Source organism: Trachymyrmex septentrionalis, unplaced genomic scaffold (assembly GCF_001594115.1).
Source record: "Trachymyrmex septentrionalis isolate Tsep2-gDNA-1 unplaced genomic scaffold, Tsep1.0 scaffold53, whole genome shotgun sequence".
Taxonomy (NCBI): Eukaryota; Metazoa; Arthropoda; class Insecta; order Hymenoptera; family Formicidae; genus Trachymyrmex; species Trachymyrmex septentrionalis.
In genome coordinates this window covers 2,944,033-2,950,476 of record NW_017305705.1, presented here as the reverse complement: position 1 = coordinate 2,950,476, position 6,444 = coordinate 2,944,033, and positions in this window count along the sequence as shown.

Sequence of the window (6,444 nt, the reverse complement as noted above, 5' to 3'; positions counted from 1 at the left end):
AAAGCTTCTGTATGACTTCTCGACTCGACACTCGGCACTCATCATACGAAGTTTTATAACGGTCGTGACTTCTAAACTGCGTAATTTTTCTGCCCTACCTTATTACAATATTGTCAACAGATAAACGTAATACTTTGCAATATTAATAAATATTACTTGCACATTTCCAATTTTTTTATTTGTCATTAGTATCTCACACAAGTATCGCACAAACAACTGTTTCCATATACTACTCATACTTACATGAACTTAAAAAAATATTTATAAATAAGGTATCTCCTTTAACTCTATAAATGACAAAGACCTTGTTCAGTCAGGGTCAAGTTACTTACATTACGTCGTAATCTATTCATAAAGTAATGGTCCTTCCGTTTATCAATTATCAAAAATAATGATACAACACGATGTTGTGTCTCATGTGAAATTTGCAAATCGTAAATCAATATTTCTACATCAAGAATTATGACGTGCCAAAAGTTGGACAACATTAGCATTTCAGCATTTTAGAGATCAGTAAATACTGATACCTTATCTCGATAATTACCGTATTTACAATATACAGGTAATAATGTTGCGACTAATTTAATTTCTTTTGCGATAATTTCAATTGACCTTGAGCATTGCAATAAATTTGCTCAAACAATTTACTTTAATTATTATTTCATTAACAATTTTCTTTCTTTCTTTTTTTTTATATATATAAATATTTTATCACTTTGAGAGAACAATATCACATATTTTAATGTTTTAAGACAGTAATATGTGCGTCACGTCGACACGTGATTCGACCGCGACCGTGAACCGTACCAGGAAAAGCGACGGAGAAAATGCGCACCGGTGACAATCGGACTTTATCAGTCATGTGTGCACAAATAAATCGACTACATGCAAAAGAAGTGAATACAGAGAAGGGATACGAGAACGAAGGAAAACGGCATGATGCCAAGTTCAAGGATATAGAACACGTGACTACCCTATCACTTTGCATATGTAATTGAGAGACGTACATGTTAATTACAGAAAAAAGATACATGAAAAATCATGTAGATAACATCAGAAGTAGTAAAGCTCACGGGTTAACGTTAAAACGAACGTTTATTGTACTATTGGAAAATTTTCTTTCTCTAATGACCCTCAAATCTCTACTTCCGGAACTTTTAATGATGTAAACCGATATATAAAAAGCAAAGAATACATATTAACTACAATACAAAATACCCATTATAATGGCATTTTATAAAGCCTTCGCAAACGTATATAATGCAACGCGTATATAATTCCTAGAAACGGAAACCATACCTGGAGATCTAATTTCTGAAAAGTAGAGCTCTTTCGCATGATAAAGAATCACCTTGAATGGCAGGTGCATCTTGACACGAATGCGCATGCGCACGCCAATCTGCTCGTGATTATACACAATGTCAGTCCGCTCAAAGGCATATTATTCTGCTGAAATAGCAGCACGAAGTTTTCTCGGGATAATAAATACGTAATGAATTTTCGTCTATCACAGACAATTGGGCGTTAAAAAAGTAGAAAGTTACAAGGTGCTAATCTGCATAATCGTTGCGGAAGGAGAAAATACTTTCCGGTCTGGGTATGCAGCATTTATATAGCGCGAACATTCACGGGTTAACGGCGCGGCTCGTTGAAGGTTAAACTCTTCGACCTTCGACGATACGTCGATTACTTGAAAATAGCCGTTGTTGTTGGAGCAATGCGCGCGACACGCGCGCGATGTCCTACGCACACTCGTCTCATCAGAGATGTCCTTCGCGGACGTTCTTTTAACAGCATACACGTACACCACCGTCACACGTCTCTCTGTTCCAACGTAGACACGTGACCGAGACTGAATGCAGGAACTTTCGTCGATTAATCATAAATTACAAAGTGGGGAAACGGTGTAGACTTTGTAGGTTTATTTCTAGCTCCGATTTTTTTTTTTATAGTTTCAGCACAACGAAATAGTACGTGAAAAGCGCTATTTCTATTTTAATTGCGCTCCCATTATTAAATATCAAGCGCAATTCTCCTATTACACATTCATTTGTGTGCGCGATCAATTGAAAGCGTTACCGTATGCCTATTGTCAATATTGCCCCTTGTCGCGGTTAAGCGACCAAAGTCCAGTCACGACCTTCCCCGGAGGACGATATCCTATTGATAGGAACAGAATAAAAAACGTTGCCCTGTGTTTTATCGAAACGTTTCAGCGACAACAACGTGACGAAGCAGCATATCAAACGCTTCAAGTCGGCGTTCCAATATTTTTTTAAGTAGATTACGCAGAATTTTCCAAGCTCTCTACAATTCTTTCGATCTCTTCGTTCACAGAGTCGTAAAAATTTATAACCGAGTCGCTCTCTGTAATATTTAATTTGTACTTTTTAATTTGCCCTTAACTCTTAGAGCAAAATCGTATTTTACTCCAAGTTTACATCATTTAAATTTTATTTGTAGACTGTTAAATAATTTTATTTTTTCGACGTGTTTAGGCTAAAAATAATTTCAAATAAAGCTTAAAAGAGAGTTCGCGTTTAATTTTAGACACGTCTACGATCTAGCATCTATGCTTTAATTTTGTTTATGTTTTCTTGCTAGTGCAACTTAATTATCAAGTGCATTCTTTTGTAAGGATCCCGCCTTATGCAAACAATTATCAATTTTGCCGACACACGAAGAACAGTCAAGGCCGCGGACCTCTCGTTTGAATATAAATTGTACCAATTAGACTCACCTTTATTCCCGCCGCGTCTGTTTGTTCGCTGATTGGTTGAGATTATGGTACTGCTATCGTGCTTTAACTCCCGACGCTAAACTCCATCGCAAGGTCAGAAGAACTGTTCGCTCTTCTTCTTATTTGAGCAAAGACAACATGGCATAAAATATTCTCCCACCCAATTGCATACATCTATATTTTTCATTTCTAGCATCTATTTTTTTACATTAATAATTTGATTCTTGGAACAATTATCGTGTCTGCTATTCTATGAGCTTGTGCATTTATACGCGAAGTAGAACTAATGCTATTCTTTCAACAAGTCAAAGGATAACGCTAAGAAGACCCAATGAATTTTACATAGAAAAGAAATGTTAATTTTTTGTTTTGAAACCCAAAAGGAAAAATATAAATTCATTATTTCTCATAAATCTGATCGCCAAATTAGAAATTAAACGAGCACATTTGCATGTTGTGGAAGGAAAATAAACATATTCTCGAATTGGCGAGGAAATTGTACGAGGAAATTGCGGTTTTTGGCTGATCGTTGTTCCCACAGCCATGGGTGCATCGCAATCGCAAGATCATTGCCGATCTTGAAACGTGACGCAGGATGTTGTGGCGAAAAGTTATATCATATTTACCGACGCTTCCGTCCGCATACATGACATATCCTTTAAGGATAAGTTACAACCGATTAAAACAAGCAAGACTTTTCACTCGACAACTATAATTTCTTTAATAAAATTTTATATTACCTTGATAATTGAAAAAAAATTATCATTCCTGAGTTATTCATTTCCGTCAATTAATTATGCAATAACACAAATTGCGTAAGCATAATCTGAACGTAAAGGTCGTCTCGGTTGTCAATACAATAACCATCGTTGTATATATATATATATATCAATCGCGTTCTATATCACTTGTTATCCTTCAAGATGCAAAGATAGACATTATCAAGATATTCTCAATAGAGAATAGACATTGTTGCTTAACAATAAACCTAGATACTTTTCCCACAAAGCAAATGCGAGTGCACAAACGTATGCTTTTCTTCTGTATATACATCCGTAATCACGAGAAAATCGCATACTATTTGTTTACGTCGAAATCACTGAATTCACACTTATTTATTGATCCATCCGGTTTCCGCAAATTTTGTATTTATCGCGTTTTCCTTCTCCTTCTATATTTTATATTATCAGAATAAAAATACCACCAGAAATGTAGTATTTTTAAATAATTTGTAAATAATATAACGTAAAAGAATCCGGAACGAACTCTAAGGAATAAACCATATTGCTTTTAAATGACAGCATCTTTCGACATTAGTACGAAGGACACTTTTCATAGAAGTGACAGGATAACGGTACTCAAAACGATTTGAAAAACGTATGTCGGATTGATGTTTCGCAAAGCAAGAACAATAGAAACAACTAAAATTTTCAATCAATGTCAATCACAATGCTTCGAAAGATTGATTTGCAAAGTCCGAAGGATTTTTTTCAGGACAGACATCCTCAGGGGCCTCAGGGCAGTGGCTAAAACAACACTGCTAAAACAACATTGCGAGATTACGAAGATAGGATTTAAGGAGACTGCCGTATCCCCCGGCGGTGTCCGATTCGAAAAACGCGGTTGCATGAAAGTAGCCGGAGGGGAGGTAATCGCGTCTCTCTCATTCACGCCTGCAACGGCATAACGGATCCGCGAAATTATTTATACGATCTTACAATGGCAGTTACGTAAGACGTGCCGTGTGGAACTGGAATAGCGGGAACTGGTCTCGAGCCAATAATTGCTGCGTCTTAATCGGTCGACGCTCGTCCTTCGGGGAGAGTGGCTTGAAAGAGAAAATCAGGGAGCAATCTTTGTCGAAGACAATCCTTTACTAATCCGCGAATCAAATCCGCTTCCGACCTTCCAGACCATTTCTAAAAGCGCCACCACTTGCTAATACTTATACAGAATTTAATAAACGCTATTAGAACGCTGTTCGCACTATACGTAATTTCAATTTTTTCATCTCTTTCTTTAATAATGCAGAATGTCATCAATAAACTTACCAATTACAATGTACTAATAGAATAACCATTACCTTTAATCTTGCTTATCTAACAATTGTTTTAATTACTCTAGCACGAAGCCAATCATTGTGCGTAAAAGCTAAATCAGATACCTCCCTTGTGTAACGGAGCGTCTCGATCGGGCATTGTGTTGAACAAAAGTCGTAGGACCTTCGTCGATACAAATGAGCGGATGCCGTCCTTCTTGAACGCAATTATCTTCGTCCTAATTTCGCGCTACAGTGGTATTTCAAAAGTTGATAGCATAATATAGACATAAAATACCATGGTTGGTAAACGTATAAAGATTTAACGAGCAGAGTCGTTTTATTTCTACATATCATTCCCTTACTTCAAATGTGACACAATTAAAAAAATTAAGTTTTTCAAAAAAGAGGAAAAATTATTATTCAACTTAACAGAAAATTATTGACTAATTAAATAATATTGGCAATAAAATAATATTGACAGAAAATATATTCTTAGAAACATGGCTAAATGTTATTTTTGTCACATTTTAGTGTTTTAAAATCCTCAAAAAAGTCATCCTTTTTTACTTATGACGAGTTTCGCTATCTTATAAAATTATGACAAACCGGAATAATTCATCAAAAGTGATATAACTTGAAATATCACTAACAGTTTATATTTATTTTGTGTGTGTGTGTGTGTGATGAACCAAAATAATCAACTAAATTCTAGATAAAATAATTTCTTTTTCAAAATTCAATCATCAAAATTGTCCCAATTCTAAATATTCTTTTTATAGAAGATACTATTTATTTAAAAAAACGAATAACTCAAAATGTATCACTTTTGTAGAAGTATTACAATCTCTTTAATAATCTTAAAATCAATACAAATGTTATTTAAGTAACGGACTGTGAAATTAAGTTAGGTTACTTACAATGAATAATAAACTGAAAAAAGAGCCTGCAAGTTGCATTAATTAGAATTCTGTTGAAAATAGACAAATCACATAATTTTCTGAGTAAATCTATTGTAATTCTAATTGAAATAACCAGAATTCTGATTGATATAAAATCTTCTGGTTTGTCCATTTCTAATCAGAAATTTTTCTCAATATAGAGTGTAAATAATCTTTACTTTATAGTTGATTCATGATAATAATTTTATAAAATCATATTTTTATGCCACTTTTGAAAGGAATATATAAGGGAAATGCATAATTATATATTTTTTTATTATGTATTTTTTTATAATGAGAATTGAATGATGATATTGCTAGCTATTGCTTGATATGAATATCTCGATTGTTAAGTCGTGCCACCGACTGAATAATTCGCGCGCAAAACAGGTATGTCGAGCAACTTGGTTGTTGAACAATGGGACGTAAACTAACTTCAAAGTGGGTGAACAGGTCACGCGGTTCGCAGTGGAAACAGAATATCGTATCTTGTGCTCTTTCTCCACAACCAGAAAGGCTTGAGAGACGCGAGCATATCGAAAGTCAGATATATACATATATGTATATGTGGGAAAGCTTCAGGAACGATACACTATTGAAATTCATCGCTTTCGCCACGCACACAATCGACACTTTATGTAAATAGATCTTTAAGTCTTAAGATAATATATTTATGTAAATTTAGGTATAATATTTAATTTCTTTCTCTTGTTATTTATTACTTC